The sequence below is a fragment of the Eumetopias jubatus genome, unplaced genomic scaffold, assembly GCF_037043125.1.
Source record: "Eumetopias jubatus isolate StellerSeaLion01/CBP00866 unplaced genomic scaffold, mEumJub1_p1.0 scaffold_10, whole genome shotgun sequence".
Taxonomy (NCBI): Eukaryota; Metazoa; Chordata; class Mammalia; order Carnivora; family Otariidae; genus Eumetopias; species Eumetopias jubatus.
Genome location: NW_028274816.1, coordinates 83,755,868 through 83,774,146, shown reverse-complemented (window position 1 = coordinate 83,774,146; position 18,279 = coordinate 83,755,868). Strand labels below are relative to the sequence as shown.

Below are 18,279 nucleotides of genomic sequence, written 5' to 3'. Positions count from 1 at the left end.
GGACATTCCCAGTGTCCCCCAGTCATGGAAGGGAAGCAGGGGGGTGGGCCTTTGGTGGGGACCCCTGTTGACCCGTCCAGCATCGGGTTGTTTCAACACGTCTGCAGAAACCCATGGGGCCGAAAGCACACAGATGAGATACCAGGTGTCCTGGTAGGAATGTATGCACTTATCTGGAAACAGGGTCTTTGCAGATGTAGCTGTTTAAAGGTCACAACGAGGTCGCCCTGGATTAAGGGGGGCCCTAAGTGCAGTGAGTGTGCCTCTAAGAACCAGGCAGAGGACAGGCGTGGGAAGCAGGGACGCGGCCGCAAGCCCAGCAACGCCTGGGCCACCAGGAGCTGGAAGAGGAAGGAAGGATTCTCCCATAGGGCCTCCAGGGGGAGGCCGCTGACCCCCAGGCCTGTGAGGGAATCACGTTTCCTGGTTTTAAGCCCCCGGTCCGTGTGTGGGATCTTGTCACAGCTGCCCGGGTCGTTCCTCTTGGGGCCTTCTCCGCATGCCTTACAGTGGCCACGGCACTTGTCCCGTGGCCTAGCACGTCCCTCCCCCTGTGTGACCCTCTGTGATCTGACTCCTGACATGCCGACCCCTGGGACGCTCACCTCTCCCACAGGGGTCTTTCCAGTGCTCTTCTCCGTGATCTGGGCGCCCACGCTGGTGTCGCACAACAGGACCCTGAGAAAAACCTTTCAGTGTGGAGGCCCTCAGGAGAACAGACAGTCCCGTGGCAGGTATTTTGAATCCACTTGGTTTTTGTTTGTTTGAATTTTTTTTTTTTTTTTTTACTCTGGTAAAATATACATAATAAAATTTATAATTTTAACCATTTAAGTGCACAGTTCAGTTCATTAAGTACATTCTCATTGGTTGTGCATCCATCTGCCTCCAGAACATTATCATCACCCCAAGCTGAAACTCTGTCCCCATTAAACACAAACTCCCTGTTCTCAGCCCCCGGAAACCTCTATTCTACCCTTGGTCTCTGTGAATCTGACAACCCCCGGGACCTCTGTAAATGGAGTCACAGGGTCTTTATCTTTTGGAGACTGGCTGATTCCACGTACTGTAAGGTTTTCGAGGCCTGTCCATGTTGTGGCAGGTGTCAGGATGCCCTTCCTTTTTATGGCTGGGTAATGTTCCACTGTGTGTGGATGGACCACAGTTTGTTCATCCATTCCTCTGTCGATGAACATTTGGGTTTTAAGCCACGTTGGAGGACGAGAATCATACATTTGCCTATGTTTCCCATTTGGCCGCCTGCAAGTTCAGAAAACCACAGCAAAAACTGTGGCCCAACCTCACTGGTTGAATTTCAAAGCCCCACAGCCGTCTGTTTCTGTTCTATCTTTCCTGGTCTCTGGTCTTGACTTTTATCTACTGACACATTTCCATTTTATTTCATGTCATTATGAAAATGGATACAAAACCGTCCGTAGCACACAATGGGGATGGAAGCGGCGAGCGACTGAGGCCTCATGTTCTCACGGTCGTTCTTGATGTCACACTGGGCCGTGCTCCTCCTGAAGAGCGGACCCAACCTCACAGCTGCCCGGTCTCCAAGTCTGTTTACCCATTCAACGATATCTATCGAGTCCAGGCGGGAGGGGCACGGCGATGCGTGAGACGGATGCCGTGCTCGCCCCTGGAGAGTGCGCGGACCGTGGGTCTTGCACATCTTCGGTTGCCTGGTTTCCTGGCCGCGTTGGCATGCTGGTGTCTGATTATGCTGAGGAGGCTGTTCTTTCTAATGCAAACCAAAGGGGCAGCAGAGGCCCGGTCTGCGCAGCTCCACACGGAGCTGGGCATGCACGCCATGTTCTCTTCAACACTCAGCTGAAATGGGGTTCAGCGATGGCCATGTCTGGGCGGCCGTCCAGTCTCCACTTGGCTGCTCTGTCTTGGCTCCTGTCCCTTCTGTTTCTTTAAAAGCTGGCTCTTGAGTACCTAGTCAGCCTGGGCTAGGTTCAAAGCCATAGATGGGAGGTGTCTCCTATGCTAGTCAGTTCTCAAGACCCATCCAACATCCCCCGCAGGTGACCTTTAGAAACCTGAAGATGCGCGACCTCTCCGCAGAGAGAGGCAGGTCCGCACGGAGAACGTGGCCCCTTGGCAAAAGCGCTGGGGGGGACGCGTGGGGTTGGCGCTGCCCCGTTGGGTCTGCGGGCGGCACCAGTGGGGGATGGGAAGGGTGGTGGAGACAGGCCAGGGAACTGAGACAATGCACCGTGCAGCTTGCAGACGACCCTATGCTGGCTTCTTAGAGGAAGCATGTTTTCTATCAATAATTTAGACATGCCCTTTCTCCTTTGGGAGATGGGCAAAATCTCATTTCCTGAGCAAATCCCCTAAGAAACCAACCTGTTCATTCCTCTAAGATTTTCAGAAATCGGTCTCGATCAACCTACTTAGAAAACAAAAGGAGATAATGGGCTGAGAGCGCTGGGAGCTGGGTGTTAGGAAAGCTGTCTGCAGAGTCCGCGGGCGCCCGAGGGCCCGGGACCCATGCGGGACCACGTCGGGAAGGTCTGTCTGCCTCCTGCATCTCCCCTCCTGGCTTCTGTAACGCAGGGAGATGCAGAGGACAGGGCTGTACCATTCCAGTTTAACACAACAACTAGGGAATCACTTGTAGAAATAGAGGAAAGCGATGCAGAGATTTCCATTTTGGGAAAAATCGTGGGATGGGGGACCCGCAGCTTTTTCCAGCAGCCCCCAGGGAAGGGAAGACCCTGGCTGTGCTGGGTGCTCACAGCAGAGGGTCAGGCCTGGCATGCTTGTTAGACCTTCAGAGTACTCAGCCTCCAAATGCCTCAGTTTACTCTCCTGTAAGGTGGGGGTGAAGATACTACCGGCTCCTTAGTACCCTTGTGAGGATTAAGGGAGAGCAGGTGCCTGGCCTGTTGCTGGGGAGGAGGTGGCCGGCCATCCCCAGACAAGAATGGCAGGACCTGCTCCCTGAACCTGCAGCCCACCTGGGCTGGGTTTCCCCCAAACAGGAAGGAAAGGGTGCAGCTGTCCCATGCCCCCAGCCCGGGGGCACAGGGGAGGGAGGGAAGTTTGCAACAAACTCCATGGATGCTCCAGAACCTCCTGGCCCCAGACGGATGAAGAGGCCGGCAGCTCCCCACACCCTGGGAGGGTGGGGGTTTGGAGACTTGGGTGGGCTTCATTTGCTCCAAGGTGCCCCTCTGTCAGGAAGGAGACTCAAACCCAAACGAGCGTGGCACCACCTGCGTGAGCTAAACTGTGTTCCCCAAACTAGCGGGTTTACCCAGGAGGTGACAAGTATAAAGCAAAGACGAGCGGTTTTCATTTATCGAGTCTGTGCTATGTTCCTGTGGTTTAGGAAGCACTCGGCGCAAATCATCTCAAACCCTCCCCAGGGCTGCCAGACGGGTGTCTTTGTCCCTGAGCGCATGGGGGAAGCGGAGCCTTTGCTGGGTGGCCACACTGGCAGTGGCTGGTGGCCTCGGGTGGTAGGGGTGTCACTGTCACTTTCTCTGGGGGATGAGGCTAGAAAAGGCTGGTGGGTGTTGACTGTGAGCTGAGACCTGCCCCTGCAGGGCCAGGGCAAGGCCCCCTCCCCTGGAAGAGCAACATCCCCTGCCTCTGCCCTCTTCCTGCAGCTGACCAAGGACTCCCGAGACCCCTGAGCCCTGCAGACCCACTTCTGGAGCCGCCACGGAGCCTGGACACCCAGCAGCCACAGCCACCTGCTTGTGCACCAGCAGCCAAGGTGCGCTTGGGTGTCCGACGCCCCCATTTGTGCTGGGGCTGCGAGTTTATACAGGGAGGTGCTGGGAAGAAGGCAGAGCCCCCTCTTAACTGACCCCCTCTGTCCAGCTCATCCTGGGCTGTTCGGCTTCACCCCTACTGCATAACCAGGCTTTTTATCTTCTGTGTCTTGATGCTTTGACTTCGGGGTCTACCTGACCCTGGAGGGGTCTGGCTAATTCCTAAAGACAGCAGACCACTAGCCAAGGAGTATGCCTTGAATACACAAACCAACACCCAGAGCCTCTATGCACTGGAGGATGCTTTCCCCCTGCCCTCATCGCCCCAGGGCCAGCCCAGACGAGACAGTCCTCCTGTTCCAGAGCCTGCTGCAATTACTCAACTAGACAGTCCTATGCCTGTCTGCCTGCCTGCCTGCCCCCCACCCCGGTCCTTCCCATGGAAACCACAGGGAAGGCTCTTGCCCACACTTTCCTGCTCCCTCTGCCTCCTGACCGACCCTGGTGCTTCCCCAGGAGGGGCACCTCCTGCTCCTGGGGAACAGTGAGCATAGAAAAATTCTGTCCTGACCATCACTCCTGTGTCTGTGTGTCTTACCGTGCCTGATTAGACAAATCCTGGGTCCCTTTAAAGCACCTGCTGGCTTCCCCCTCGGGATCTCAGCTCTTGTAGGGGTGAAGCTGAGTGCTTCCCCAGGGGGCGAGGAGAGAGTTAGGGCACAGCCCGGCTTGGAGACTGCCTCCCCCGACGGCCGCTGCCACCTCAAAAAGTCCTGTTCAGTGACTCCCTTTTGGGATGAACACATCTCCACTCACCTTACCAATTCTGGAGTCTTCTGGTGGAAGTGGTCTCAGAAGTGGAGAATGAATGTGGCCTCCTATTACCCACATCTTGGCGAGCATCTGCCTGTGACTGACCCACATTGACAAGCGGCTAATTTGCAGATTGTGCCCTGTATCGACAGTTCTGTTTATTTAATAATAGATAGTGGCTGTCCTCCGCTCACGCCCAGAGTCTTTGCGGAGACAGGAAACATGATAAATTGTGAACGTGTTTATGCTGACATTCCCGAGGCCCTGAGGCTCACAGTCAGGACTTTCAATAGTAATTACAAAAATGACTTTTTTTTAGGGGAGGGGCCCCTGAAGAGGACAAGGTGTGGGCAGACCGGCTTCCGTGGTTGGTCCATGCTGGACGAATATTCGCTTTGACAGACAGACAGACAGACATGCTGGGGTGAGGTTCACAGCCCTGCCTGACCTGGAGGACATCTGATTTACAAACACACTAGAGTGCAGCTAAGGTTCACAGGGAGGATGCCTGGCAAGGCTCGTTGGACAGCTGCCCCCTTCCCTGGCTCTCCGTGCCCCCCAGCCGCTGGCTCAGCCTCTCGAGTGAGTGAGCAGCGCCTCTGGGCTGCCTGCCCTTTGCCCCTTCCTTTCCAAGCAACACATGCCCCTCATGTTTTCCACGCCCTGGCTCCACCCTCTGCGGACTCCTGCATGGAAGTCTCCAGCCCAACTGATGCGGATCCAGCACCCCAGGCTCAGAGACTTGCTCTCTCTGCTCCTCCCTGGTGTCCTCCCCGAATTGCCCCCCTAGCTTCTACCCACCCTCCCTCTGTGCACCTCTGCACTGATCTGTGAGCCCGGCCTCAACGCTGCATCACAAACCCGACCACATTGGACACCTTGGCAGCCGCCCGCAGGCTCAGTCAGGAAGGTTGGGATGGTCCAGACCCTCAACTGGTAGCAGCTCACGCCGGGTGCCAACCTGCCTTGTAGCCCCATATGCCCCAGCTTCCCTGTCACGGCTTTGCCCTTGAGCCAAGTAGAGCTTCTTGTGGTTCCCTGATAAACTCATTCATGCTTCTGAATCTTTCCTTTCCCTGCTGGAAAAGACCTACCCCTTTCTCTCCACCAACAAACTCATTCAACAGAATTATCAGGTGGCCTTGGTCAGCCTTGTCTTTCTCAGCAGGACGTGGGCCTGTTGACTGGACCCTCCCTCCTCCCTGAGCAGCCCCTGTCTTGCACGGGACACCCACACCCGGTCCCCCTCCTGCCACTCCAGCCCTTCTTAACCCATCCCCTTTGCAGCTCCAGCCTCCTCCAGTGGGTGACGGAATATCCTGGCTCCCATGGGCTCAGTCCTGGCTCTTCTGTTCTTACCCTGTGCCGTGGCCCCATGCCACACCGTCCATGCTCTGGCCGTGCCCCCACCTGTGCGCTAGGGAGGCCTGATGGGGCACCTCCAGCCACAGTCCCCCAGGGTCAGGCCAGCTCAAAGTGCACCTGTGCTGGAGTGTCTCCCAGACTTCTCCAGCCCGACACGCCCAAGGCTCCAGGCCCTCCCAGAAAGCTGGGCCGCTGTCAGTGTTTCCCATTTCGGTACATGGAGCTCTCACCCACTCAAGTGGGCAAGTCGTCATGCCCATCATCCAGCCCATCACTGATTCTGTCGGCTTGACCTCTAGAGCGCATCTGCAGTTCACCTACTTCTCTCCACCTCGTGCCACCTCCCATCTCCCCAGCTCGGGCACACACTTCCCACCTGCACTGAGTGAGAGGTGGACAAGTGGTCTCCTGCACCCACTCAGGCTCCCACCAGTCTGCTCGCCACTTAACAGCCAGGGAAATATTTTCATGATGCAAATCGGATCATGCTCCCTCCTTCCCATTAACACACGTCCATTGCTTCTTGGAAAGGCTCGGCCTGGCATACAAGGTCCCGTGTGCTCCAGCCCTGCAGCTGCTCCTGTCTGCCTTTCCATGTGGGCTCCAGCCATAGGGACTTTGCTCCTGCCCTTCCTTCTGCCTGTAGCACTGTCCCCCTCCAGGCAGCGGTCCATCTTCCCACCTCAGGCTAACACCCCATGGGACCATGCAGGATGGCTTCTACTTTCAAAGCATCATGGACCCCAGCCCTTTGACCCTCGCCTCCCCTTCTCCCTAGTCAGGGTATCTTCACCCCACTCCTTAATCCCAGGGCATTGTCTGATCTTAGGCATGAGAACACAGCTGCATGAAGCTATCACCAGATCCTCAGGCCCCGTGAACTGAAGAGATGCCCCAGGTTCACATGCGTTTTGGGAGAGGCTGTGTTTGCAATAGGGGTAGGGGGAGCCCTGTGGTCAGAGAACAATGCTCCCCCGCCCTCCCCGATGTCCACGTCCTAGCCCCTGGGACCTATATCCATGTCAGGCTACAAAGGAGGATTATGGTAGCAGATGGAGTTAAGTTTGCTAATCAGCTGACCTTAGAATAGGAGGGTTATCTTGGATTATCCAGTGGGCCCAGTGTAATCACGGGGTCCTCAAATGTGGAAGAGGGAGGCAGGTTCAGAGCAAGGAGGTTCAGTGTGAGAAAGACCCGGCCGCGCAGGCTTTGCCGGAGGAGGGATGCGGTGCCTCCGGAGCTGGAGAAGGCCAGCAGGCAGACTCTCCCCAGAGCCTCCAGAAGGAGCCCTGCGACACCTGGACTTCAGCCCCGCTGAGACCCGCTCAGACTTCTGACCTCTGGAATCATGAGGCAACACACTTGTGTTGCTTTAAGTCACCACATTTGTTACGGCAGGAACCGGAAACTAATATGCTCTTCTTAGGGGAAAGGCCCCAGAAGCACAGCAGATCCCGGCTCTGTTTACCATTTCCAGCCAATCTCTCTGTTGGTCTGTCTGTCTTCCCTCTCCCTTCTGGCCTTTACAAGCTTTACCGCTTACAGAGAACGGGACATGCATCCGACCTCCCCGGATGAGCAACCTGGCACCAGAGGAACAGAAGCACCACGGGGAACTGAAGGTCTCAAAACCTCACGGCCCCCCAGCCCCCTCCTCAGGACTCCTCCCTCACACAGAGGAGGAGGGTTTCCTAATTCCCCTTCCTGGGGCACCGCCCTGAGCCTTCTCCCACGTCTGTGGCACAGTCTCAGAGCCCAGAGCTCTGCGAAGTTGATGGAGAGCAAAGTTTCTCCCCATCCTGTTTCTCTGGATGGAGCCCCAGGCTGCTGACCCCACTGTGGGGGTGCCACTTGGGAGGGGCGCAAGGAAGCCTGACACCAGGAGCCTGGGCCAGCCCTAGTAGCACCTCGGAGGAGGGGAGGACATCTGGTCTCCTCCTGACCTCCTCCCAGCCTCTCCCAAAGAAGGGCTACAGTCAGTGGGGGCCCCCTCCTCCCCCTCCCCCGCCCCAGACAAAGCCAGGGGGAAGACACAGATTAATTCAACTTTTAATTACATTCACTTAAAAGATTATCCAGCTGAGGTTAAAAAAAGAAGTCTGCCTCCCAGATGAAAAAAGCCCTCTCTTTATTTATATCCAGAATATACAGAACCAGAAACGAATATTTCTTTATGGGCCATTTAAGATTTAATGTTTAATTTATAGCCACTTTCTCTGGCGGGTTGTCCAGGCACAATGTCAACATTTTTAATTAACTGAAAAAAAAATTTTTTTTTTTTTTATCACAAGGAAGATACGTATTTGAAAAGCCACATTTGAACCAGTTAGCAACGGCCCTGGTTCGCTGCTCTGGGATTTCAGACCATAGGTTGGGCAGTTTGTGTCCAGCTGGTGAGGCAGCCGCTGGAGCCCAGCAGCGTGGCCAGCACAGGAGGCTCCCGGTTGTTTGTTGAGCACCTACTGTGTACCAGGCACTGTCCCGGAAGGTTTACAAATGCGTGCATCTTTAATTCTCCCAGCTATCGCAGATGGGGAGGGCAGGGAGAGGGAGGGACGGGCTTATCGTCAGCCAAGCTCAGAGAGGTTGAACACCCTGCATGAGAAGCCCACTTGTGCATCAACTTGAATTTCCAAACCCAAGCTCTTTCCTTTCTCCCCACAGCCCGCTGAGCCCAGGCTCAGGAAGGAGCCTTCTGCCCAACAGGTATCAGGACCTCTGAGTCATCAATGGCTAAAGGAAGTGGTCCAGATAGTTGGGCTAGGGCATGCAGCTGTGCAAGGAAGACCAGTTTACTGTTTGGTTCCTAGCATCCAGGCCAGGAGGCTGCGGGTCCCTCACACCCAGGCCAGGAGGCTGCGCGGGTCCCTAGCACCCAGGCCAGGAGGCTGCGGGTCCCTCACACCCAGGCCAGGAGGCTGCGGGTCCATAGCACCCAGGCCAGGAGGCTGAGGGTCCCTAGCATCCAGGCCAGGAGGCTGTGGGTCCCTAGCACCCAGGCCAGGAGGCTGCGCGTCCCTCACACCCAGGCCAGGAGGCTGAGGGTCCCTAGTACCCAGGCCAGGAGGCTGCGGGTCCCTCACACCCAGGCCAGGAGGCTGCGGGTCCCTAGCACCCAGGCCAGGAGGCTGAGGGTCCCTAGCATCCAGGCCAGGAGGTTGCGGGTCCCTAGCACCCAGGCCAGGAGGCTGCGCGTCCCTAGCACCCAGGCCAGGAAGCTCCTAGAAGTCATTGGGTGAGGCTGAAGTTCAGGAGGGTGTGACATTCCAGAAGGGGCTCAGGTGTCCTGATGTCAGAGAGCAGGGCCCCTGAGGTCTGGAGGAGGCCAGCGGCTACCCAGGACTGACCCCCGTGGTTCACAGCCCTGCCCATTGGCGGTGGCAGGTGAGGAGCGTCACTCGATCCCGGGGCGCTCTGCCAGAGCAGTCCCCACCCAGAGGAGGCCCCGCCCAGCCAGGGGCGGGACACAGATGACACTGGCGAATGACACTCGGGCACACCAGCATCCGTCCTGCTACAGCTGTTTGAGGACGTGAGCTCTCAGGGGCACAGTCCCTGTCCCCCCACGCTGCACTCCAGAGCGCTGTCCCCAGCAGCTGTACTCAGGGGCAAGGCCATGTTAATTGGAACCGAGGATGAAAACAACAGGCAGCCAGGAGCCGAGGCCGGCATAAGCCAGCAGCTTTAATGGGGTGCTCTGTCTTCCCCTGGCGTTCGCATCTCCTGGGGAGGACTCGGGAAGACGCCGAGTCAGCACCAGGACGGACGGATGGGGGCCACAGCAGCTCAGCAGCCAGCACTTGGCTTGGCCTCTGGGTCTGGGAGTTTGCATCCTGGGGGCACCACAGTGTCCCTGCATTTCTCCCTGTCCTTCCCAGAGAGCCCGGGATGGGAAGACCCTCTGTGCATCCTGAACACGGGTGTGCTGGAGATGGCACCGGGGTCCAACCGAGCTCGACACGTTCATCCCCTGTTTGGGGCCAGGGCTCCTGCACCTTCTGCTGCTGGAGCCAAGGATGAGCTCAGCTGCCCTCCAGCCGTTGCCTTGGGCTCTTCCAACCTAGGGGGGCTGGGGCCCTGCCACCCTGAAAACTCTTGGTCACAGTCTCTTAGGGAGGTACCTTCCACTGCATGAACTTCCATGGTCCAGAGGAAGGGGGTTTGCTGATGGACCAGCAATGGGGGTCCATTTTAACCCACCCCACCCCTCCAAGGAGTGCCCCCCGCCTTCCTCCACCTTCATGAGCTGTCGAGGTCCGAGACGTATCAACTCTGCCCTTCCCTGCAGGGAGGCGGGCACTCTTGTCTCTGGGGCTTCTATTCCCATAAACCGACCCTTCATTTCTCATGTGAATCCACTTTAATTACAAAGCTAAATAATGAGAAGGAAATATTAAAATTTAAAAAAAAAAATCCCTACACAAAGCAAGTTTGCTTGTGCCGGCCACCAGCTCCCAGAGCCAAGGCCCAGAGTGAGAATGGCACCCCGCCACTCACTAAAAGCATGAGTGTCACTAAATCAATAATTCATTTACTTTAATGAGATAAGTACTTTGAAAACTAATTGCAAACCTGCTCCATTTACTCCGACCCGTTATAGCCCTTAATGTAAATCGCAGAACCATCGCTGTGGGAAGGAGAGATTCTTTAGGTGGAAGACACCATGTCACCTCCCCCTTCCTCCTAAGAAAAAGAAAGAAGTTCTGGGGTGGGGGGTGGGGAGAAATGTGGGAACCAATGGCTCCGTCCCTCCACCTGCCCAGTGCCACACCTCCAGCCCAAGGGGTGATTTGCCTCCTTCCACTGTGAGAGGGGGTCATCAGGAAACCAAAACACAGCAACACCCCATGACGCTGGGAAGTGACTGTCCTGGGGCCTCCGGAGATGCTGATGGTCCACTGTGAGCCCTCAGCCCTTGGGGGCTGCACACAGCTTCTCCCTGGAGCCCCGAGCCTCAGGAGGAGCACCTAGTTCCAGAGAAACCCATGCAGGGTGTCATGTTCAGCTCACCCATGGCACGTGAAATCCTGAAGATCCCCAGTGTGGCCGCCCCAGCCTGCAAACCGGGGCCCAGAAAGGCGCTCCAGCTAGCTGGGGCAGTGGAATCAGGCAGTGCAGCCTGGGCTGAGCTGCATGCACCCCCAGCAGAGCCCGCTGGTTTGTCATCAGCTGGGGGGCTGGCTGAAGAGCCAGAGAACCCCTGGGGTCAGGGAAAGAGACCCGAGTTCTCCTCACTGTCCCTGGCCATTGTCTTGGGCAAAGAAAAGCGAAGAGGGCACACTTCTCAGCTTCTTACGTTGAAGAGTTCTGAATCAGCTTTTTTCTGTTTTCTCGTCTTACCGAAAATAGATTCCAGTTCCTTAACTTAAGTCCAAGATGGCTTCTTGACGTTTTCAGGGAGAACCCATATCATTTGGAGATTATGCAGAAGAACCTCTGTTTGCTTGGTGGCTTGGCGCCGGGCTGGTCTGGCTCTCAGAGCCGACCTGGTGCAGGGAGCTCTGCACCTGCAGGCGAAGGCGAAGCCCGGGGAGCGGCCTGCAGTGGCACTCCCTCCATGAGGGAGACCCCGGAACTGGACCCTGAGCCTCACAGCCCACTCATCCCCCCTGTACTGAGGCGAGAGCAGCGGGGAGACTCTGGCTCACGCAAAAAAGCCGGGTGGGTAGCCACAGACCACCGTCAGCGCTGCCCTTACGAGTGTGCGAGGCCAGCCCTGGCTCACGGGCTCTGGGGCGGGGGAGGGCGGGGCTCCAGGTGCTTCTCAGGTGTACGGAGCAAGAGCCGGGCAGACCCTTCGAGGGGTGGTGCCCCGGGGCTGTGGGAGAGGATACCGTGGCTCCCACGGACTCCCGCCTGGGAGTCCTTGAACTTGAACTTGATCAGACCATTTTCAGCCTCCCTGGGAGGAGCAGCCGTCCCAGCAGAAGTGGCCCCAAAGACCCACGTTCCCGGCTCTGCGCTCGAGGGAGGGCAGCTCTTTCTGCGGCCACAGCTGGCTTTGCAGTTCTACCTCCAAGACTAGCTCAGAAGCAGAAATGTCAAAATTCTCTTTCCTGAAGCGTGTACGGGAGTGGAGAGAGCAGGGCAGCCGTGTGTGCCAAATGCCGTTTTTCTGTGGTTGCACTTCCCTCTCCTCTGAGACACCGACCTGATACCCAGAGTGAGCTAAAGACACGGCCTGGCATCTTCAGACTCTACCCCAGGGGCTGTGCTCTCTTTGGGTTGAGGACAGTGCAGGACGGGGTGGGCACAGCGCCCTTCCTGAGTGGAGTCGGCCGGGCAGCACCTGCTACGGTGTGGAGGGAGGGTGTTCTGGGTCCCCAGTCCCCTGGGTCGAGGGCACCTGCCCGAAAACACGGAGGCATATGGGAAAGGTATCAGCAGGGGAGGGGCCGTCACCTAGAAAGAGCCTCTCCTATTGTTCTGAGAGGCAGACATGTTGCAAATTCAGTCTCATCTGGGAGACGATTCATGGAGGAAGAGGAAGAGCAGAACTTTTAGGGACTGGTGGGAGAGAGAGGCCGCTTTGCAAACTGGAGGGGAACGCTCAGCTGCCGCAGGGGTGGGGGGCTGAAAGCGGGCAGAGCAGGGACATGCTAGACGTTTCCCTGTGATGGACTGGCAATCCTGTGCTCCCCAGGAGCCCAGGAGAGGCCAGGGCCCGGGTGCAGCAGTGAGCCTGGGCTGCTCTGACCACACAGGTCTGGAGTGGCCCCCTGGACACGTGATCCCAAGCCCAGACAATCTGTGCACTCTGGCGACAGGGCATTTATTAAGAACCCAGCTCTGCCGGCTCCACACACATCAGTCTGGGCCTTCCAGGGCCCTTCTGGCAGCCTGCCAACTCTGCAGGTGCAATAGCCCCGAGCTGGAGCCAAAGGTCAACAGGGCAGGTGGCCTGAGGGGCCACAGGCTCTGGGAGGGGAGGGCAAACTTTCCAAAGGGCCCTGGGGCCTGGGGCCAACTCGCAGGGGCTTTGGCTGATAGCTGCCAGCTCCAAGGGGCTCATTAGCGGGAGGAAGGCCACCAGCTGCACGTGTAGCTGCTGGAGCGGTGAGGGGGCCAGTGGGGTTGCCCCGACCTCAACCCGCTGGCTGAATGGTGAGTGTCCCAGAGGCTGGGAAATGAGCAAGCAGGTGCAGCAGGCCCATCGCCCATCCTGCCCCTGCCGGTGCCCTGGCGGCAGGGGTGCCTTCCGAAAGCCAACCCTGGGCCTGAGAGCAGGGTACCCGCTGGGTCTGCGCTCTGGATGGGGCTCCAGAGTAAGAACCGGACAAGAGGGGCTTCAATCAAGGCCCTGCCACATCGGGTTGCAAGGCCCCAAGCAAACCCCCTGGCCTCCCTGCACCAGTTGGCTTCCCGCACGTCAGGGCCCAGAGCGCCCCCTGAACTCAGTGCCGATCCAAGCGCTTTGCCGAGTCGGTTCTTGAGTCACCCTCTGGGAGCCCCTAAGAGGTGCGTGTGAGCATCACCCCCGTTTTACAGATGAGGAAACTGAGTATGAGGTGGCGGATGGGTGCCTGGACTCTGAGCCCCTTCCTGCTGTCACCCTCCGGGAGATGTGGAGCCCTCTGCGGGGGCAGAACTCCATGGGAACCCCTCCTTGCCGTGTCTCGCTGATGTGTGCAGAGCCCCCACCTCCCCCACCAATGCCTTGCCCAATCCACCTGCCACCTTGTGTAGTCACCAGATAAGGACGTGCAGGGGTGAGTCAGGGCGTGAACCCCCTTTATCCAGCCTGCATGCCCTCTCACTCCTCCCCACCCACTGCCCAGAGTCGGTCCTGGGGAGTCCCGCTGCTCTGCTGAAGCTCAGCTTCTTATGGGGGGCCCTGCCCACAAAGTGGGCCCAAAGTGCCCAGTGTCCCACACTCCCCACAGTAGGTCTAGCGCAGACCTCAGCTCCCACATGCCCTGTATCCCTTGTGGAACCCCCACACGGGGCCCTGCTCTTCCCTCAGCCCCTCAGAGCTAGGACCCCTGGGAGGGAAGAATGTGGGCCCACGGTGGGTGCTAAGCAGAGTCAGAGGTGCCCACAGGCTGCTTCTAAGAGTGAGAGGTCAGCTGACTAAGACCCTGACTCTGAAGGGACTGCTGCCTGCCAAGGCCAAAGCTAGCACCCCAAGGACCAGTCCTCTGCCCAGAGAGGCTTGGTCACATCGGGCCTGTGGTGGAAGATGCAGCCGAGCTGGAGCCAGCTTGCTGTCATCTGGGCCTGAGGGATGTCCAATGCCCTGACCACCGGGAAGAGGAGAAATGGCCAGCGGGGTGGCCATTGAAAACCAGGATGTGAGATTTTCAGTCTGCATCATAGATTCATGCTCAGAATAAACCTTAAAGTCCCTCCCCAGCTCTGAAGCCCCACTTGCTCTGGTCTCTTCACCCCCAGACCTCATCACGCTCCTGCTCTGCAGCACTGGCCTTCTTACTGACTGTGGAGCTCTCCAGGCACACTCTACCCCAGGGCCTTTGCACCTGCTCCAGCTTTGCCCCTGTCCCAGCCAAACCCCACTTCCCTGAGTTCTTTGCAATACATTTTCTCACCTGGATTAAAATCACAATTCACCCCCATCCCCCACCCCCTCCAACACACACCTCCCATCCCCACTCCATGGCTCTTAGCTCCTACAGGCACAATGCAGCTTGCTTATTTGCATATTCTGTTGACTGTCCATCCCCCCCCCACCCCAGCGCAATGTAAACTCCATGAGAGACTTTTATCAGTTTTGGCCACTGATGTGGACACTTATGTGTCTCTAGAGTCCAAGACAGGGCCTGGTTCAAAGCCAACACTCCATAAATACGTTTGAGTAAATGAAGGAGGAAGCATGAGCACCCATGAAATAATACGCACAGAATTCCCCCCGCTCCCCACCACTCCCAAGCCCCTGCCCCACAGCAGAGTGATGTTAGAAAGAGAAGGATGCAAAGTGAGGAGGGGCCCTGAAGCCAGAAGTCATTGGTGGAGAGATGCCTACCAGATTCCAGAGTCCTCCAGGACTGTGCTTGTCAAGCTCTTGTGTGAGCACGAGTCTCCTAGGAATTTCCTAAAACGGAGATTCGACTCAGCAGGTCTGGGGTGGGGGCAGGGAAGCCGAGGGGCTGCATTTCTCACAAGGTCCCCAGTGAGGCCCAGGGCCCGGGTGATGCAGACACGGCTGGAGACGGGGCCACACTTTGAGTCTGGCTCAGACACCACTTGGGCGGAGAGCAGAATTCTGTTCTGTTCTAAACTGTTTTATTTTATCTGCTCTCCACAGCAACCACAGTCAAGGGATCAAGCTGGGCTCAAAGCCTGCAGTCCCCCAGGCTTCCTTGCTCAGGCAGAGGTCCCCAGAGTGGCTTCCCCTCCTAGTCTCCCCGAGGCAGTGCTTCTCTCGGTTTCTGATGGAGTCTGGAAAGTCGGGGGCGGGGGGGGGGGGGGCTGAAGGTATAAGAACACCTGTCGTGTTTACACAGTACCTCTGGGGCTTCAGGGCCATTCACAGTACTCACACTTTGAGTGACTCTGAAATTCTTTTTCTGCCTGGGCTGCATTCTTAACCAAAATAACCACTTTGGAAGGGCTCCTCCTGGGTCATGGCTTTGTAAGAATTGCGAATTACATGGTGAAGCCACGGCCAGGTCAGGCCCAGGATGCGGGAACTCTGAGCCTCAGTCCTGCCCCAGAGGCTCCCCATGATCTGAGTCTGCTGAGCCCCCACAGTGGCTGCAGGTGGCACCCTGGAAAGGAAGGGCATCCGTGGCTGGCCCCACGTGCAGATGAGGGGGGACACAGCCCCTGCTCTCAGTTCCCTGCTGCAGGGGCATACGAGCCCTTGTCCCCTGCTCTCTGAATTCTACCTCGGCTGTTCTCTGAAGGAAAATCAATGGGAAGATCTCAATTAATCACACAGGGGCAAATTGATTAGGGTCCTAAATTAGGTCAGTGCTGCTGTCTGCTCAGAGGGTAGGACCCCTTAATCATGGTTTCATTCTTGCGAGGTGGACCGCAGGCGGAGTGTAAAGAGCTGTGGGCAGCCTCCATGGGCTCCGGAGAGCAGACCCCCCCCCGGGCGGCATCAGAGTGGCGGGTGTCTGTCCAGGCCCAGTCTTGCGGCCCAGCCCTGGAACGTATCCCCGCCTGGGGCACAAGAGAGGCCAGGCCGTGACTGCTTTAATAGAATCACCCTTCTCCTTCCCACTCGATGGGCTGGGCGGATGAGTTCAGCAGGTAAGACCGGTTGTGGTAAGCGTCGCCACCACCCCCAAGAACTTGCCCTTGCTTGGTCCGGATAGCCGCCACTTGGCTGAGCGGGCTCGGGGCCTTCAGCTCAGGTAGGGTAACACACCCAGGGTCAGTGAGGCATTCCAGAATCCCCAGGGCTCTGAGACGCTCAGCGAGATCCCTCCCTCTCGGACCCAGATGGGTGCTGGGCCCGTCCCCGGGGCTGTGGGAGGCTTAGGGTCCCGGGCACGTTCGGGCCGGAGTGAGAACTGCAGCAGAGGCGAACGCTCTCATGATTTCTTCCCCATTCCTTTCCCCCAGCACAACAGCATCTTGGAAGGGGGCCAGTACTTTTAAGGAGCAATCCAAGCGAAGGTTGGTACTTTATAGGCACTCTGTAAATTCTATAGCACTTTGAATTGATGTGATTTGTTGGGAACGCTGGAAAGGCAACAGACTTTCCACTGACAGGGCGCCTTCCTTTCCCGGTCAGGTGTTCACCCGTCACGGAGGCCCGGCTGCAGACCCCTGCCCTGAGCCGTGGCAGCTCTGTGAGTGGCTGCCAGGCAGAAGGCTGTTCTGACACTATGTGAGCTACCCTTTCCTTCTTTCTAGGCCAGCCAGGTAAGAGTCACCTGGATGGCAGACAGAGGACGCTAAACGCCCCCACACCCCCCTGCCTGGAACCACAGCTCTGTGAGATCTAGGACATTGCCGACGGCTGCCCAGATCCCCGGTGCCTAGAACAGTGCCTGGCACACAGTAGAGTCTGGTAAGTATCTGCTGGATGAATGCATGCTCACGCCCTGTAGAGCAGTGAATTGTGTCTCCCACAAAGCTATGTCCAAGTCCTAACCCCCAGAACCTGTATTTGGAGAAAGCGTCTTTGCAGATGGATTAAGTTACACATCCAGAGATGATATCATCCTGAATTGAGGGTGGGCCTGACGTCCAATGATGGGTGTCCTTATAAGTGAGGGAGATTTGGGACACTGACACCTCAAGCCAGCAGCAGCAGCTGGGACAGGCAGGAAGGACCCTGCCCTGTAGGCCTTGGAGGGACTGCAGCCCCACTAGCCCTGCAATTTCAGGCTTCGGGCCTCCAGACGGTGAGAGAGGGTTTTAGGCCCCCTGTTTGTGGTCATTTGTTACTGCAGCCACAGGACCCTTGCACACATGCTCTGGTCTGCAGCTTAAGCCTGGCAGGGCACCTTTCCTGTGTACCTTCCTGAGGTCACCCTACCTGGATCCTTCTGTCTTACTCCTGGGCCTCAGTAAATATGGGCACGGGTTATGGGCATCTCAGAGGACAGGTGGGAGCTGCTACCTCCTTGTCGTCTCTTCCTGGACGTGGTCCCTTTGGAGGAACCAGCCCAGAAGGGGGTCTGGAGAAGGTTAGCATTTAGCCATCGGGTCGTCCCTGCTGCCCTGGGGGACCGTCAGCCCAGAAGAAGGCAGGTTTGTGGCAATACACAAAAATAGCACCAAGCCCGGCCAGGAAGCAGCCCGTGCCGCAGGTGCCCAGAGCTGACTGCGGACCACCTGCTCAGCAGGGACGGTGCTGGAGCAGTTCAGGGGAGAGTTGGGGGCGGACGCCATCCCGGCCGGCATTTCAAAGACTCAAAGGCAGAAGGCAAACAGTTCTGAAGAACAAAACTCCTCACTGCTTCTTTGCCTGTGGAAATGCTCCCAAGGAAACTAGACTTCATGAGGTCGCCCTTAAGTTCTTAAATTTAATGGTGGCTTCCTCCCCAAAGCCAGCCCGGGAGGGGGGCGCAGTCCACGATGAATTGTCCTTAGGCAGTTCTGGGAACAGCTGGCCCCAGGACCCCTCTCACTAATGAGGGGCTCCCTTGCAGTGGACCGTCCTTTCCCTGGTCCCCTGGCCTGATGGGCTCTCAGGCAGGACTCATCAAAGCTTTTCGAAAACCCAGGTAAATTATGTCCACTAGACTGCCGGGATGCCTGCCATTTGATTAACTTTTTAGAGGGCTCTGGTGAGTTGGAGAGCCCGATTTCCCTTCAGATCCATGGAGCGGTTTGACCTCATTACCTCCGGGCACACAGGTCTGTAATTTCAGGGTCTCCCCGGCTGATGTGAGCAACTTTCCAATTTCCAGAAGGGGCTTAGTTTCTGAATCCCTTTCAAGATCAC

The 18,279-nt window shown here is 57.2% G+C and overlaps 1 protein-coding gene across 3 annotated transcripts in view; it reads right to left on the bottom strand.

Moving 5' to 3' along the window:
* The window catches only part of RBFOX3 (RNA binding fox-1 homolog 3), a 142,633-nt gene extending 127,505 nt beyond the window's left edge, over positions 1 to 15,128 (bottom strand). For all 3 annotated transcript variants that reach the window (XM_028112743.1, XM_028112745.1, XM_088028105.1), the window contains exon 1: positions 14,896 to 15,128. The gene's annotated coding sequence lies outside the window, so the exon portion shown is untranslated. The remainder of the gene's footprint in view (positions 1 to 14,895) is intronic.
* Between the last annotated feature and the right edge of the window lie 3,151 nt (positions 15,129 to 18,279).